Genomic DNA, 18,557 nt, shown 5'->3' with positions numbered 1-18,557 from the left:
TCTCTTCATAGAACTAAAAGGTTCAGGGACTTCTCTTCAGGAACTAAAAGGTTCAGGGACTTCTCTTCATAGAACTAAAAGGTTCAGGGACTTCTCTTCAAAGAACTAAAAGGTTCAGGGACTTCTCTTCAGGAACTAAAAGGTTCAGGGACTTCTCTTCATAGAACTAAAAAGTTCAGGGACATCTCTTCATGGAACTAAAAGGTTCAGGGACTTCTCTTCAGGAACTAAAAGGTTCAGGGACTTCTCTTCATAGAACTAAAAGGTTAAGGGAATTCTCTTCTCAGAACTAAAAGGTTCAGGGACTTCTCTTCAGGAACTAAAAGGTTCAGGCACTTCTCATCATATAACTAAAAGGTTCAGGGACTTCTCTTCAAAGAACTAAAAGGTTCAGGGACTTCTCTTCAGGAACTAAAAGGTTCAGGGACTTCTCTTCATAGAACTAAAAGGTTCAGGGACTTCTCTTCAAAGAACTAAAAGGTTCAGGGACTTCTCTTCAGGAACTAAAAGGTTCAGGGACTTCTCTTCATAGAACTAAAAAGTTCAGGGACATCTCTTCATGGAACAAAAAGGTTCAGGGACTTCTCTTCAGGAACTAAAAGGTTCAGGGACATCTCTTCATAGAACTAAAAAGTTCAGGGACATCTCTTCATAGACCTATCAGGGTCAGGGACTTCACTTCAGGAACTAAAAGGTTCAGGGACATCTCTTCATAGAACTAAAAGGTTCAGGGACTTCTCTTCATAGAACTAAAAGGTTAAGGGAATTCTCTTCTCAGAACTAAAAGGTTCAGGGACTTCTCTTCAGGAACTAAAAGGTTCAGGGACATCTCTTCATGGAACTAAAAGGTTCAGGGACTTCTCTTCAGGAACTAAAAGGTTCAGGGACTTCTCTTCATAGAACTAAAAGGTTCAGGGACTTCTCTTCAAAGAACTAAAAGGTTCAGGGACTTCTCTTCAGGAACTAAAAGGTTCAGGGACTTCTCTTCATAGAACTAAAAAGTTCAGGGACATCTCTTCATGGAACAAAAAGGTTCAGGGACTTCTCTTCAGGAACTAAAAGGTTCAGGGACATCTCTTCATAGAACTAAAAAGTTCAGGGACATCTCTTCATAGACCTATCAGGGTCAGGGACTTCACTTCAAAGAACTAAAATGTTCAGGGACTTCTCTTCAGGAACTAAAAGGTTCAGGGACTTCTCTTCATGGAACTAAAAGGTTAAGGGAATTCTCTTCTCAGAACTAAAAGGTTCAGGGACTTCTCTTCAGGAACTCAATGGTTCAGGGACTTCTCTTCAGGAACTAAAAGGTTCAGGGACTTCTCTTCATAGAACTAAAAGGTTCAGGGACTTCTCTTAGAAGAACTAAACAGTTCAGGGACTTCTCTTTAAAGAACTAAAAGGTTCATGGACTTCTCTTCAGGAACTAAAAGGTTCAGGGACATCTCTTCATAGAACTAAAAAGTTCAGGGACATCTCTTCATAGACCTATCAGGGTCAGGGACTTCACTTCAAAGAACTAAAATGTTCAGGGACTTCTCTTCAGGAACTAAAAGGTTCAGGGACTTCTCTTCATGGAACTAAAAGGTTAAGGGAATTCTCTTCTCAGAACTAAAAGGTTCAGGCACTTCTCATCATATAACTAAAAGGTTCAGGGACTTCTCTTCAAAGAACTAAAAGGTGCAGGGACTTCTCTTCAGGAACTAAAAGGTTCAGGGGCATCTCTTTAAAGAACTAAAAGGTTCAGGAACTTCTCTTTAGGGTTCAGGGACTTCTCTTCATTGAACTAAAAGGTTCAGGGACTTCTCTTCAGGAACTAAAAGGTTAAGGGACTTCTCTTCTCAGAACTAAAAGATTCAGAGACTTCTCTTCAAAGAACTAAAAGGTTCAGGGACTTCTCTTCAGGAACTAAAAGGTTCAGGGACTTCTCTTCATAGAACTAAAAGGTTAAGGGAATTCTCTTCTCAGAACTAAAAGGTTCAGGGACTTCTCTTCAGAAACTAAAAGGTTCAGGCACTTCTCATCATATAACTAAAAGGTTCAGGGACTTCTCTTCAAAGAACTAAAAGGTGCAGGGACTTCTCTTCAGGAACTAAAAGGTTCAGGGACATCTCTTCATGGAACTAAAAGGTTCAGGGACTTCTCTTTAGGGTTCAGGGACTTCTCTTCATAGAACTAAAAGGTTCAGGGACTTCTCTTCAGGAACTAAAAGGTTAAGGGACTTCTCTTCTCAGAACTAAAAGATTCAGGGACTTCTCTTCATGGAACTAAAAGGTTCAGGGACTTCTCTTCAGGAACTAAAAGGTTCAGGGGCATCTCTTTAAAGAACTAAAAGGTTCAGGAACTTCTCTTCAGGGTTCAGGGACTTCTCTTCATAGAACTAAAAGGTTCAGGGACTTCTCTTCAGGAACTAAAAGGTTAAGGGACTTCTCTTCTCAGAACTAAAAGGTTCAGGGACTTCTCTTCAGGAACTAAAAGGTTCAGGGACTTCTCTTCATAGAACTAAAAGGTTCAGGGACTTCTCTTCAAAGAACTAAAAGGGTAAGGGACTTCTCTTCAGGAACTAAAAGGTTCAGGGACTTCTCTTCATAGAACTAAAAGGTTCAGGGACTTCTCTTAATAGAACTAAACGGTTCAGGGACTTCTCTTTAAAGAACTAAAAGGTTCATGGACTTCTCTTCAGGAACTAAAAGGTTCAGGGACTTCTCTTAATAGAACTAAACGGTTCAGGGACTTCTCTTTAAAGAACTAAAAGGTTCATGGACTTCTCTTCAGGAACTAAAAGGTTCAGGGACATCTCTTCATGGCACTAAAAGGTTCAGGGACTTCTCTTCAGGAACTAAAAGGTTCAGGGACTTCTCTTCATAGACCTAACAGGTTCAGGGACGTCTCTTCAGGAACTAAAAGGTTCACAGACGTCTCTTCAGGAACTAAAAGGTTCAGGGACGTCTCTTTAAAGATCTAAAAGGTTCAGGGACTTCTCTTCAGGAACTAAAAGGTTCAGGGACATCTCTTCATAGAACTAAAAGGTTCAGGGACATCTCTTCATAGACCTCTCAGGGTCAGGGACTTCTCTTCATAGAACTAAAAGGTTCAGTGACTTCTCTTCAGGAACTAAAAGGTTCAGGGACTTCTTTTCATAGAACTAAAAGGTTCAGGGACTTCTCTTCAAAGAACTAAAAGGTTCAGGGACTTCTCTTCAGGAACTAAAAGGTTCAGTGACTTCTCTTCACAGAACTAAAAGGTTCAGGGACTTCACTTAATAGAACTAAAAGGTTCAGGGACTTCTCTTCAGGAAATAAAAGGTTCAGGGACTTCTCTTCTCAGAACTAAAAGGTTCAGGGACTTCTCTTCAAAGAACTAAAAGGTTCAGGGACTTCTCTTCAAGAACTAAAAGGTTCAGGGACTTCTCTTCAGGAACTAAAAGGTTCAGGGGCATCTCTTTAAAGAACTAAAAGGTTCAGGAACTTCTCTTCAGGGTTCAGGGACTTCTCTTCAGGAACTAAAAGGTTCAGGGACTTCTCTTCAGGAACTAAAAGGTTAAGGGACTTCTCTTCTCAGAACAAAAAGGTTCAGGGACTTCTCTTCATGGAACTAAAAGGTTCAGGGACATCTCGTCAGGAACAAAAAGGTTCAGGGACATCTCTTCATAGAACTAAAAGGTTCAGGGACATCTCTTCATAGACATATCAGGGTCAGGGACTTCACTTCAAAGAACTAAAAGGTTCAGGGACTTCTCTTCAGGAACTAAAAGGTTCAGGGACTTCTCTTTATAGAACTAAAAGGTTAAGGGACATCTCTTCTAAGAACTAAAAGGTTCAGGGACTTCTCTTCATAGAACTAAAAGGGTAAGGGACTTCTCTTAGAAGAACTAAACGGTTCAGGGACTTCTCTTTAAAGAACTAAAAGGTTCATGGACTCCTCTTCAGGAACTAAAAGGTTCAGGCACTTCTCATCATATAACTAAAAGGTTCAGGGACTTCTCTTCAGGAACTAAAAGGTTCAGGGACTTCTCTTCATAGAACTAAAAGGTTCAGGGACTTCTCTTCAAAGAACTAAAAGGTTCAGGGACTTCTCTTCAGGAACTAAAAGGTTCAGGGACTTCTCTTCATAGAACTAAAAAGTTCAGGGACATCTCTTCATGGAACAAAAAGGTTCAGGGACTTCTCTTCAGGAACTAAAAGGTTCAGGGACATCTCTTCATAGAACTAAAAAGTTCAGGGACATCTCTTCATAGACCTATCAGGGTCAGGGACTTCACTTCAAAGAACTAAAAGGTTCAGGGACTTCTCTTCAGGAACTAAAAGGTTCATTGACTTCTCTTCATAGAACTAAAAGGTTCAGGGGCATCTCTTTAAAGAACTAAAAGGTTCAGGAACTTCTCTTTAGGGTTCAGGGACTTCTCTTCATAGAACTAAAAGGTTCAGGGACTTCTCTTCAGGAACTAAAAGGTTAAGGGACTTCTCTTCTCAGAACTAAAAGATTCAGGGACTTCTCTTCATGGAACTAAAAGGTTCAGGGACTTCTCTTCAGGAACTAAAAGGTTCAGGGGCATCTCTTTAAAGAACTAAAAGGTTCAGGAACTTCTCTTCAGGGTTCAGGGACTTCTCTTCATAGAACTAAAAGGTTCAGGGACTTCTCTTCAGGAACTAAAAGGTTCAGGGACTTCTCTTCTCAGAACTAAAAGGTTCAGGGACTTCTCTTCAGGAACTAAAAGGTTCAGGGACTTCTCTTCATAGAACTAAAAGGTTCAGGGACTTCTCTTCAAAGAACTAAAAGGGTAAGGGACTTCTCTTCAGGAACTAAAAGGTTCAGGGACTTCTCTTCATAGAACTAAAAGGTTCAGGGACTTCTCTTAATAGAACTAAACGGTTCAGGGACTTCTCTTTAAAGAACTAAAAGGTTCATGGACTTCTCTTCAGGAACTAAAAGGTTCAGGCACTTCTCATCATATAACTAAAAGGTTCAGGGACTTCTCTTCAAAGAACTAAAAGGTTCAGGGACTTCTCTTAATAGAACTAAACGGTTCAGGGACTTCTCTTTAAAGAACTAAAAGGTTCATGGACTTCTCTTCATAGAACTAAAAGGTTCAGGGACATCTCTTCATGGAACTAAAAGGTTCAGGGACTTCTCTTCAGGAACTAAAAGGTTCAGGGAATTCTCTTCATAGACCTAACAGGTTCAGGGACTTCTCTTCAGGAACTAAAAGGTTCACAGACGTCTCTTCAGGAACTAAAAGGTTCAGGGACGTCTCTTTAAAGATCTAAAAGGTTCAGGGACTTCTCTTCAGGAACTAAAAGGTTCAGGGACATCTCTTCATAGAACTAAAAGGTTCAGGGACTTCTCTTCAGGAACTAAAAGGTTCAGGGACTTCTCTACATAGAGCTAAAAGGTTCAGGGACTTCTCTTTATATAACTAAAAGGTTCAGGGACTTCTCTTCAGGAACTAAAAGGTTCAGTTACTTCTCTTCACAGAACTAAAAGGTTCAGGGACTTCACTTAATAGAACTAAACGGTTCAGGGACTTCTCTTTAAAGAACTAAAAGGTTCATGGACTTCTCTTCAAGAACTAAAAGGTTCAGGGACTTCTCATCATATAACTAAAAGGTTCAGGGACTTCTCTTCAGGAAATAAAAGGTTAACGGACTTCTCTTCTCAGAACTAAAAGGTTCAGGGACTTCTCTTCAAAGAACTAAAAGGTTCAGGGACTTCTCTTCAAGAACTAAAAGGTTCAGGGACTTCTCTTCAGGAACTAAAAGGTTCAGGGGCATCTCTTTAAAGAACTAAAAGGTTCAGGAACTTCTCTTCAGGGTTCAGGGACTTCTCTTCATAGAACTAAAAGGTTCAGGGACTTCTCTTCAGGAACTAAAAGGTTAAGGGACTTCTCTTCTCAGAACAAAAAGGTTCAGGGACTTCTCTTCATGGAACTAAAAGGTTCAGGGACATCTCGTCAGGAACAAAAAGGTTCAGGGACATCTCTTCATAGAACTAAAAGGTTCAGGGACATCTCTTCATAGACCTATCAGGGTCAGGGACTTCACTTCAAAGAACTAAAAGGTTCAGGGACTTCTCTTCAGGAACTAAAAGGTTCAGGGACTTCTCTTTATAGAACTAAAAGTTTAAGGGACATCTCTTCTCAGAACTAAAAGGTTCAGGGACTTCTCTTCATAGAACTAAAAGGGTAAGGGACTTCTCTTAGAAGAACTAAACGGTTCAGGGACTTCTCTTTAAAGAACTAAAAGGTTCATGGACTTCTCTTCAGGAACTAAAAGGTTCAGGCACTTCTCATCATATAACTAAAAGGTTCAGGGACTTCTCTTCAAAGAACTAAAAGGTTCAGGGACTTCTCTTCAGGAACTAAAAGGTTCAGGGACTTCTCTTCATAGAACTAAAAGGTTCAGGGACTTCTCTTCAAAGAACTAAAAGGTTCAGGGACTTCTCTTCAGGAACTAAAAGGTTCAGGGACTTCTCTTCATAGAACTAAAAAGTTCAGGGACATCTCTTCATGGAACAAAAAGGTTCAGGGACTTCTCTTCAGGAACTAAAAGGTTCAGGGACATCTCTTCATAGAACTAAAAAGTTCAGGGACATCTCTTCATAGACCTATCAGGGTCAGGGACTTCACTTCAAAGAACTAAAAGGTTCAGGGACTTCTCTTCAGGAACTAAAAGGTTCAGGGACTTCTCTTCATAGAACTAAAAGGTTCAGGGACTTCTCTTCAGGAACTAAAAGGTTAAGGGACTTCTCTTCATAGAACTAAAAGGTTCAGGGACTTCTCTTCAGGAACTAAAAGGTTCAGGGACTTCTCTTCATAGAACTAAAAGGTTCAGGGACTTCTCTTAGAAGAACTAAACGGTTCAGGGACTTCTCTTTAAAGAACTAAAAGGTTCAGGGACTTCTCTTCAGGAACTAAAAGGTTCAGGGACTTCTCTTCATAGAACTAAAAGGTTCAGGGACTTCTCTTCAGGAACTAAAAGGTTCAGGGACTTCTCTTCATAGAACTAAAAGGTTCAGGGACTTCTCTTCAAAGAACTAAAAGGTTCAGGGACTTCTCTTCAGGAACTAAAAGGTTCAGGGACTTCTCTTCATAGAACTAAAAAGTTCAGGGACATCTCTTCATGGAACTAAAAGGTTCAGGGACTTCTCTTCAGGAACTAAAAGGTTCAGGGACTTCTCTTTAAAGATCTAAAAGGTTCAGGGACATCTCTTCAGGAACTAAAAGGTTCAGGGACATCTCTTCATAGAACTACAAAGTTCAGGGACATGTCTTCATAGACCTATCAGGGTCAGGGACTTCACTTCAAAGAACTAAAAGGTTCAGGGACTTCTCTTCAGGAACTAAAAGGTTCAGGGACTTCTCTTCATAGAACTAAAAGGTTAAGGGGATTCTCTTCTCAGAACTAAAAGGTTCAGGGACTTCTCTTCAGGAACTAAAAGGTTCAGGCACTTCTCATCATATAACTAAAAGGTTCAGGGACTTCTCTTCAAAGAACTAAAAGGTTCAGGGACTTCTCTTCAGGAACTAAAAGGTTAAGGGACTTCTCTTCTCAGAACTAAAAGATTCAGGGACTTCTCTTCATGGAACTAAAAGGTTCAGGGACTTCTCTTCAGGAACTAAAAGGTTCAGGGGCATCTCTTTAAAGAACTAAAAGGTTCAGGAACTTCTCTTCAGGGTTCAGGGACTTCTCTTCATAGAACTAAAAGGTTCAGGGACTTCTCTTCAGGAACTAAAAGGTTAAGGGACTTCTCTTCTCAGAACTAAAAGGTTCAGGGACTTCTCTTCAGGAACTAAAAGGTTCAGGGACTTCTCTTCATAGAACTAAAAGGTTCAGGGACTTCTCTTCAAAGAACTAAAAGGGTAAGGGACTTCTCTTCAGGAACTAAAAGGTTCAGGGACTTCTCTTCATAGAACTAAAAGGTTCAGGGACTTCTCTTAATAGAACTAAACGGTTCAGGGACTTCTCTTTAAAGAACTAAAAGGTTCATGGACTTCTCTTCAGGAACTAAAAGGTTCAGGCACTTCTCATCATATAACTAAAAGGTTCAGGGACTTCTCTTCAAAGAACTAAAAGGTTCAGGGACTTCTCGTCAGGAACTAAAAGGTTCAGGGACTTCTCTTAATAGAACTAAACGGTTCAGGGACTTCTCTTTAAAGAACTAAAAGGTTCATGGACTTCTCTTCAGGAACTAAAAGGTTCAGGGACATCTCTTCATGGAACTAAAAGGTTCAGGGACTTCTCTTCAGGAACTAAAAGGTTCAGGGACTTCTCTTCATAGACCTAACAGGTTCAGGGACTTCTCTTCAGGAACTAAAAGGTTCACAGACGTCTCTTCAGGAACTAAAAGGTTCAGGGACGTCTCTTTAAAGATCTAAAAGGTTCAGGGACTTCTCTTCAGGAACTAAAAGGTTCAGGGACATCTCTTCATAGAACTAAAAGGTTCAGGGACATCTCTTCATAGACCTCTCAGGGTCAGGGACTTCTCTTCATAGAACTAAAAGGTTCAGGGACTTCTCTTCAGGAACTAAAAGGTTCAGGGACTTCTTTTCATAGAACTAAAAGGTTCAGGGACTTCTCTTCTCAGAACTAAAAGGTTCAGGGACTTCTCTTCAGGAACTAAAAGGTTCAGGGACTTCTCTACATAGAACTAAAAGGTTCAGGGACTTCTCTTTATATAACTAAAAGGTTCAGGGACTTCTCTTCAGGAACTAAAAGGTTCAGTTACTTCTCTTCACAGAACTAAAAGGTTCAGGGACTTCACTTAATAGAACTAAACGGTTCAGGGACTTCTCTTTAAAGAACTAAAAGGTTCATGGACTTCTCTTCAAGAACTAAAAGGTTCAGGGACTTCTCATCATATAACTAAAAGGTTCAGGGACTTCTCTTCAGGAAATAAAAGGTTAAGGGACTTCTCTTCTCAGAACTAAAAGGTTCAGGGACTTCTCTTCAAAGAACTAAAAGGTTCAGGGACTTCTCTTCAAGAACTAAAAGGTTCAGGGACTTCTCTTCAGGAACTAAAAGGTTCAGGGGCATCTCTTTAAAGAACTAAAAGGTTCAGGAACTTCTCTTCAGGGTTCAGGGACTTCTCTTCATAGAACTAAAAGGTTCAGGGACTTCTCTTCAGGAACTAAAAGGTTAAGGGACTTCTCTTCTCAGAACAAAAAGGTTCAGGGACTTCTCTTCATGGAACTAAAAGGTTCAGGGACATCTCGTCAGGAACTAAAAGGTTCAGGGACTTCTCTTCAGGAACTAAAAGGTTAAGGGACTTCTCTTCTCAGAACAAAAAGGTTCAGGGACTTCTCTTCAGGAACTAAAAGGTTCAGGGACTTCTTTTCATAGAACTAAAAGGTTCAGGGACTTCTCTTCTCAGAACTAAAAGGTTCAGGGACTTCTCTTCAGGAACTAAAAGGTTCAGGGACTTCTCTACATAGAACTAAAAGGTTCAGGGACTTCTCTTTATATAACTAAAAGGTTCAGGGACTTCTCTTCAGGAACTAAAAGGTTCAGTTACTTCTCTTCACAGAACTAAAAGGTTCAGGGACTTCACTTAATAGAACTAAACGGTTCAGGGACTTCTCTTTAAAGAACTAAAAGGTTCATGGACTTCTCTTCAAGAACTAAAAGGTTCAGGGACTTCTCATCATATAACTAAAAGGTTCAGGGACTTCTCTTCAGGAAATAAAAGGTTAAGGGACTTCTTTTCATAGAAGTAAAAGGTTCAGGGACTTCTCTTTATATAACTAAAAGGTTCAGGGACTTCTCTTCAGGAACTAAAAGGTTCAGTGACTTCTCTTCACAGAACTAAAAGGTTCAGGGACTTCTCTTCAGGAAATAAAAGGTTAAGGGACTTCTCTTCTCAGAACTAAAAGGTTCAGGGACTTCTCTTCAGGAACTAAAAGGTTCAGTGACTTCTCTTCACAGAACTAAAAGGTTCAGGGACTTCTCTTCAGGAAATAAAAGGTTAAGGGACTTCTCTTCTCAGAACTAAAAGGTTCAGGGACTTCTCTTCAAAGAACTAAAAGGTTCAGGGACTTCTCCTCAAGAACTAAAAGGTTCAGGGACTTCTCTTCAGGAACTAAAAGGTTCAGGGGCATCTCTTTAAAGAACTAAAAGGTTCAGGAACTTCTCTTCAGGGTTCAGGGACTTCTCTTCATAGAACTAAAAGGTTCAGGGACTTCTCTTCAGGAACTAAAAGGTTAAGGGACTTCTCTTCTCAGAACAAAAAGGTTCAGGGACTTCTCTTCATGGAACTAAAAGGTTCAGGGACATCTCGTCAGGAACAAAAAGGTTCAGGGACATCTCTTCATAGAACTAAAAGGTTCAGGGACATCTCTTCATAGACCTATCAGGGTCAGGGACTTCACTTCAAAGAACTAAAAGGTTCAGGGACTTCTCTTCAGGAACTAAAAGGTTCAGGGACTTCTCTTTATAGAACTAAAAAGTTCAGGGACATCTCTTCATGGAACAAAAAGGTTCAGGGACTTCTCTTCAGGAACTAAAAGGTTCAGGGACTTCTCTTCATAGAACTAAAAGGTTCAGGGACTTCTCTTCAAAGAACTAAAAGGTTCAGGGACTTCTCTTCAGGAACTAAAAGGTTCAGGGACTTCTCTTCATAGAACTAAAAAGTTCAGGGACATCTCTTCATGGAACAAAAAGGTTCAGGGACTTCTCTTCAGGAACTAAAAGGTTCAGGGACATCTCTTGATAGAACTAAAAAGTTCAGGGACATCTCTTCATAGACCTATCAGGGTCAGGGACTTCACTTCAAAGAACTAAAATGTTCAGGGACTTCTCTTCAGGAACTAAAAGGTTCAGGGACTTCTCTTCATGGAACTAAAAGGTTAAGGGAATTCTCTTCTCAGAACTAAAAGGTTCAGGGACTTCTCTTCAGGAACTCAAAGGTTCAGGGACTTCTCTTCAGGAACTAAAAGGTTCAGGGACTTCTCTTCATAGAACTAAAAGGTTCAGGGACTTCTCTTAGAAGAACTAAACAGTTCAGGGACTTCTCTTTAAAGAACTAAAAGGTTCATGGACTTCTCTTCAGGAACTAAAAGGTTCAGGGACATCTCTTCATAGAACTACAAAGTTCAGGGACATCTCTTCATAGACCTATCAGGGTCAGGGACTTCACTTCAAAGAACTAAAAGGTTCAGGGACTTCTGTTCAGGAACTAAAAGGTTCAGGGACTTCTCTTCATAGAACTAAAAGGTTAAGGGAATTCTCTTCTCAGAACTAAAAGGTTCAGGGACTTCTCTTCAGGAACTAAAAGGTTCAGGCACTTCTCATCATATAACTAAAAGGTTCAGGGACTTCTCTTCAAAGAACTAAAAGGTGCAGGGACTTCTCTTCAGGAACTAAAAGGTTCAGGGACATCTCTTCATGGAACTAAAAGGTTCGGGGACTTCTCTTCAGGAACTAAAAGGTTCAGGGACTTCTCTTCAGGAACTAAAAGGTTCAGGGGCATCTCTTTAAAGAACTAAAAGGTTCAGGAACTTCTCTTTAGGGTTCAGGGACTTCTCTTCATTGAACTAAAAGGTTCAGGGACTTCTCTTCAGGAACTAAAAGGTTAAGGGACTTCTCTTCTCAGAACTAAAAGATTCAGAGACTTCTCTTCAAAGAACTAAAAGGTTCAGGGACTTCTCTTCAGGAACTAAAAGGTTCAGGGACTTCTCTTCATAGAACTAAAAGGTTAAGGGAATTCTCTTCTCAGAACTAAAAGGTTCAGGGACTTCTCTTCAGAAACTAAAAGGTTCAGGCACTTCTCATCATATAACTAAAAGGTTCAGGGACTTCTCTTCAAAGAACTAAAAGGTGCAGGGACTTCTCTTCAGGAACTAAAAGGTTCAGGGACATCTCTTCATGGAACTAAAAGGTTCAGGGACTTCTCTTTAGGGTTCAGGGACTTCTCTTCATAGAACTAAAAGGTTCAGGGACTTCTCTTCAGGAACTAAAAGGTTAAGGGACTTCTCTTCTCAGAACTAAAAGATTCAGGGACTTCTCTTCATGGAACTAAAAGGTTCAGGGACTTCTCTTCAGGAACTAAAAGGTTCAGGGGCATCTCTTTAAAGAACTAAAAGGTTCAGGAACTTCTCTTCAGGGTTCAGTGACTTCTCTTCATAGAACTAAAAGGTTCAGGGACTTCTCTTCAGGAACTAAAAGGTTAAGGGACTTCTCTTCTCAGAACTAAAAGGTTCAGGGACTTCTCTTCAGGAACTAAAAGGTTCAGGGACTTCTCTTCATAGAACTAAAAGGTTCAGGGACTTCTCTTCAAAGAACTAAAAGGGTAAGGGACTTCTCTTCAGGAACTAAAAGGTTCAGGGACTTCTCTTCATAGAACTAAAAGGTTCAGGGACTTCTCTTAATAGAACTAAACGGTTCAGGGACTTCTCTTTAAAGAACTAAAAGGTTCATGGACTTCTCTTCAGGAACTAAAAGGTTCAGGCACTTCTCATCATATAACTAAAAGGTTCAGGGACTTCTCTTCAAAGAACTAAAAGGTTCAGGGACTTCTCTTCAGGAACTAAAAGGTTCAGGGACTTCTCTTAATAGAACTAAACGGTTCAGGGACTTCTCTTTAAAGAACTAAAAGGTTCATGGACTTCTCTTCAGGAACTAAAAGGTTCAGGGACATCTCTTCATGGCACTAAAAGGTTCAGGGACTTCTCTTCAGGAACTAAAAGGTTCAGGGACTTCTCTTCATAGACCTAACAGGTTCAGGGACGTCTCTTCAGGAACTAAAAGGTTCACAGACGTCTCTTCAGGAACTAAAAGGTTCAGGGACGTCTCTTTAAAGATCTAAAAGGTTCAGGGACTTCTCTTCAGGAACTAAAAGGTTCAGGGACATCTCTTCATAGAACTAAAAGGTTCAGGGACATCTCTTCATAGACCTCTCAGGGTCAGGGACTTCTCTTCATAGAACTAAAAGGTTCAGTGACTTCTCTTCAGGAACTAAAAGGTTCAGGGACTTCTTTTCATAGAACTAAAAGGTTCAGGGACTTCTCTTCAAAGAACTAAAAGGTTCAGGGACTTCTCTTCAGGAACTAAAAGGTTCAGGGACTTCTCTACATAGAACTAAAAGGTTCAGGGACTTCTCTTTATATAACTAAAAGGTTCAGGGACTTCTCTTCAGGAACTAAAAGGTTCAGTGACTTCTCTTCACAGAACTAAAAGGTTCAGGGACTTCACTTAATAGAACTAAAAGGTTCAGGGACTTCTCTTCAGGAAATAAAAGGTTCAGGGACTTCTCTTCTCAGAACTAAAAGGTTCAGGGACTTCTCTTCAAAGAACTAAAAGGTTCAGGGACTTCTCTTCAAGAACTAAAAGGTTCAGGGACTTCTCTTCAGGAACTAAAAGGTTCAGGGGCATCTCTTTAAAGAACTAAAAGGTTCAGGAACTTCTCTTCAGGGTTCAGGGACTTCTCTTCAGGAACTAAAAGGTTCAGGGACTTCTCTTCAGGAACTAAAAGGTTAAGGGACTTCTCTTCTCAGAACAAAAAGGTTCAGGGTCTTCTCTTCATGGAACTAAAAGGTTCAGGGACATCTCGTCAGGAACAAAAAGGTTCAGGGACATCTCTTCATAGAACTAAAAGGTTCAGGGACATCTCTTCATAGACATATCAGGGTCAGGGACTTCACTTCAAAGAACTAAAAGGTTAAGGGACTTCTCTTCTCAGAACTAAAAGGTTCAGGGACTTCTCTTCAGGAACTAAAAGGTTCAGGGACTTCTCTACATAGAACTAAAAGGTTCAGGGACTTCTCTTTATATAACTAAAAGGTTCAGGGACTTCTCTTCAGGAACTAAAAGGTTCAGTTACTTCTCTTCACAGAACTAAAAGGTTCAGGGACTTCACTTAATAGAACTAAACGGTTCAGGGACTTCTCTTTAAAGAACTAAAAGGTTCATGGACTTCTCTTCAAGAACTAAAAGGTTCAGGGACTTCTCATCATATAACTAAAAGGTTCAGGGACTTCTCTTCAGGAAATAAAAGGTTAAGGGACTTCTCTTCTCAGAACTAAAAGGTTCAGGGACTTCTCTTCAAAGAACTAAAAGGTTCAGGGACTTCTCTTCAAGAACTAAAAGGTTCAGGGACTTCTCTTCAGGAACTAAAAGGTTCAGGGGCATCTCTTTAAAGAACTAAAAGGTTCAGGAACTTCTCTTCAGGGTTCAGGGACTTCTCTTCATAGAACTAAAAGGTTCAGGGACTTCTCTTCAGGAACTAAAAGGTTAAGGGACTTCTCTTCTCAGAACAAAAAGGTTCAGGGACTTCTCTTCATGGAACTAAAAGGTTCAGGGACATCTCGTCAGGAACTAAAAGGTTCAGGGACTTCTCTTCAGGAACTAAAAGGTTAAGGGACTTCTCTTCTCAGAACAAAAAGGTTCAGGGACTTCTCTTCAGGAACTAAAAGGTTCAGGGACTTCTTTTCATAGAACTAAAAGGTTCAGGGACTTCTCTTCTCAGAACTAAAAGGTTCAGGGACTTCTCTTCAGGAACTAAAAGGTTCAGGGACTTCTCTACATAGAACTAAAAGGTTCAGGGACTTCTCTTTATATAACTAAAAGGTTCAGGGACTTCTCTTCAGGAACTAAAAGGTTCAGTTACTTCTCTTCACAGAACTAAAAGGTTCAGGGACTTCACTTAATAGAACTAAACGGTTCAGGGACTTCTCTTTAAAGAACTAAAAGGTTCATGGACTTCTCTTCAAGAACTAAAAGGTTCAGGGACTTCTCATCATATAACTAAAAGGTTCAGGGACTTCTCTTCAGGAAATAAAAGGTTAAGGGACTTCTTTTCATAGAAGTAAAAGGTTCAGGGACTTCTCTTTATATAACTAAAAGGTTCAGGGACTTCTCTTCAGGAACTAAAAGGTTCAGTGACTTCTCTTCACAGAACTAAAAGGTTCAGGGACTTCTCTTCAGGAAATAAAAGGTTAAGGGACTTCTCTTCTCAGAACTAAAAGGTTCAGGGACTTCTCTTCAGGAACTAAAAGGTTCAGTGACTTCTCTTCACAGAACTAAAAGGTTCAGGGACTTCTCTTCAGGAAATAAAAGGTTAAGGGACTTCTCTTCTCAGAACTAAAAGGTTCAGGGACTTCTCTTCAAAGAACTAAAAGGTTCAGGGACTTCTCCTCAAGAACTAAAAGGTTCAGGGACTTCTCTTCAGGAACTAAAAGGTTCAGGGGCATCTCTTTAAAGAACTAAAAGGTTCAGGAACTTCTCTTCAGGGTTCAGGGACTTCTCTTCATAGAACTAAAAGGTTCAGGGACTTCTCTTCAGGAACTAAAAGGTTAAGGGACTTCTCTTCTCAGAACAAAAAGGTTCAGGGACTTCTCTTCATGGAACTAAAAGGTTCAGGGACATCTCGTCAGGAACAAAAAGGTTCAGGGACATCTCTTCATAGAACTAAAAGGTTCAGGGACATCTCTTCATAGACCTATCAGGGTCAGGGACTTCACTTCAAAGAACTAAAAGGTTCAGGGACTTCTCTTCAGGAACTAAAAGGTTCAGGGACTTCTCTTTATAGAACTAAAAAGTTCAGGGACATCTCTTCATGGAACAAAAAGGTTCAGGGACTTCTCTTCAGGAACTAAAAGGTTCAGGGACTTCTCTTCATAGAACTAAAAGGTTCAGGGACTTCTCTTCAAAGAACTAAAAGGTTCAGGGACTTCTCTTCAGGAACTAAAAGGTTCAGGGACTTCTCTTCATAGAACTAAAAAGTTCAGGGACATCTCTTCATGGAACAAAAAGGTTCAGGGACTTCTCTTCAGGAACTAAAAGGTTCAGGGACATCTCTTGATAGAACTAAAAAGTTCAGGGACATCTCTTCATAGACCTATCAGGGTCAGGGACTTCACTTCAAAGAACTAAAATGTTCAGGGACTTCTCTTCAGGAACTAAAAGGTTCAGGGACTTCTCTTCATGGAACTAAAAGGTTAAGGGAATTCTCTTCTCAGAACTAAAAGGTTCAGGGACTTCTCTTCAGGAACTCAAAGGTTCAGGGACTTCTCTTCAGGAACTAAAAGGTTCAGGGACTTCTCTTCATAGAACTAAAAGGTTCAGGGACTTCTCTTAGAAGAACTAAACAGTTCAGGGACTTCTCTTTAAAGAACTAAAAGGTTCATGGACTTCTCTTCAGGAACTAAAAGGTTCAGGGACATCTCTTCATAGAACTACAAAGTTCAGGGACATCTCTTCATAGACCTATCAGGGTCAGGGACTTCACTTCAAAGAACTAAAAGGTTCAGGGACTTCTGTTCAGGAACTAAAAGGTTCAGGGACTTCTCTTCATAGAACTAAAAGGTTAAGGGAATTCTCTTCTCAGAACTAAAAGGTTCAGGGACTTCTCTTCAGGAACTAAAAGGTTCAGGCACTTCTCATCATATAACTAAAAGGTTCAGGGACTTCTCTTCAAAGAACTAAAAGGTGCAGGGACTTCTCTTCAGGAACTAAAAGGTTCAGGGACATCTCTTCATGGAACTAAAAGGTTCGGGGACTTCTCTTCAGGAACTAAAAGGTTCAGGGACTTCTCTTCAGGAACTAAAAGGTTCAGGGGCATCTCTTTAAAGAACTAAAAGGTTCAGGAACTTCTCTTTAGGGTTCAGGGACTTCTCTTCATTGAACTAAAAGGTTCAGGGACTTCTCTTCAGGAACTAAAAGGTTAAGGGACTTCTCTTCTCAGAACTAAAAGATTCAGAGACTTCTCTTCAAAGAACTAAAAGGTTCAGGGACTTCTCTTCAGGAACTAAAAGGTTCAGGGACTTCTCTTCATAGAACTAAAAGGTTAAGGGAATTCTCTTCTCAGAACTAAAAGGTTCAGGGACTTCTCTTCAGAAACTAAAAGGTTCAGGCACTTCTCATCATATAACTAAAAGGTTCAGGGACTTCTCTTCAAAGAACTAAAAGGTGCAGGGACTTCTCTTCAGGAACTAAAAGGTTCAGGGACATCTCTTCATGGAACTAAAAGGTTCAGGGACTTCTCTTTAGGGTTCAGGGACTTCTCTTCATAGAACTAAAAGGTTCAGGGACTTCTCTTCAGGAACTAAAAGGTTAAGGGACTTCTCTTCTCAGAACTAAAAGATTCAGGGACTTCTCTTCATGGAACTAAAAGGTTCAGGGACTTCTCTTCAGGAACTAAAAGGTTCAGGGGCATCTCTTTAAAGAACTAAAAGGTTCAGGAACTTCTCTTCAGGGTTCAGTGACTTCTCTTCATAGAACTAAAAGGTTCAGGGACTTCTCTTCAGGAACTAAAAGGTTAAGGGACTTCTCTTCTCAGAACTAAAAGGTTCAGGGACTTCTCTTCAGGAACTAAAAGGTTCAGGGACTTCTCTTCATAGAACTAAAAGGTTCAGGGACTTCTCTTCAAAGAACTAAAAGGGTAAGGGACTTCTCTTCAGGAACTAAAAGGTTCAGGGACTTCTCTTCATAGAACTAAAAGGTTCAGGGACTTCTCTTAATAGAACTAAACGGTTCAGGGACTTCTCTTTAAAGAACTAAAAGGTTCATGGACTTCTCTTCAGGAACTAAAAGGTTCAGGCACTTCTCATCATATAACTAAAAGGTTCAGGGACTTCTCTTCAAAGAACTAAAAGGTTCAGGGACTTCTCTTCAGGAACTAAAAGGTTCAGGGACTTCTCTTAATAGAACTAAACGGTTCAGGGACTTCTCTTTAAAGAACTAAAAGGTTCATGGACTTCTCTTCAGGAACTAAAAGGTTCAGGGACATCTCTTCATGGCACTAAAAGGTTCAGGGACTTCTCTTCAGGAACTAAAAGGTTCAGGGACTTCTCTTCATAGACCTAACAGGTTCAGGGACGTCTCTTCAGGAACTAAAAGGTTCACAGACGTCTCTTCAGGAACTAAAAGGTTCAGGGACGTCTCTTTAAAGATCTAAAAGGTTCAGGGACTTCTCTTCAGGAACTAAAAGGTTCAGGGACATCTCTTCATAGAACTAAAAGGTTCAGGGACATCTCTTCATAGACCTCTCAGGGTCAGGGACTTCTCTTCATAGAACTAAAAGGTTCAGTGACTTCTCTTCAGGAACTAAAAGGTTCAGGGACTTCTTTTCATAGAACTAAAAGGTTCAGGGACTTCTCTTCAAAGAACTAAAAGGTTCAGGGACTTCTCTTCAGGAACTAAAAGGTTCAGGGACTTCTCTACATAGAACTAAAAGGTTCAGGGACTTCTCTTTATATAACTAAAAGGTTCAGGGACTTCTCTTCAGGAACTAAAAGGTTCAGTGACTTCTCTTCACAGAACTAAAAGGTTCAGGGACTTCACTTAATAGAACTAAAAGGTTCAGGGACTTCTCTTCAGGAAATAAAAGGTTCAGGGACTTCTCTTCTCAGAACTAAAAGGTTCAGGGACTTCTCTTCAAAGAACTAAAAGGTTCAGGGACTTCTCTTCAAGAACTAAAAGGTTCAGGGACTTCTCTTCAGGAACTAAAAGGTTCAGGGGCATCTCTTTAAAGAACTAAAAGGTTCAGGAACTTCTCTTCAGGGTTCAGGGACTTCTCTTCAGGAACTAAAAGGTTCAGGGACTTCTCTTCAGGAACTAAAAGGTTAAGGG

Source organism: Symphodus melops (assembly GCF_947650265.1).
Source record: "Symphodus melops genome assembly, chromosome: 20".
In the NCBI taxonomy this organism is placed as follows: domain Eukaryota; kingdom Metazoa; phylum Chordata; class Actinopteri; order Labriformes; family Labridae; genus Symphodus; species Symphodus melops.
This window is presented reverse-complemented; position numbering follows the sequence as displayed.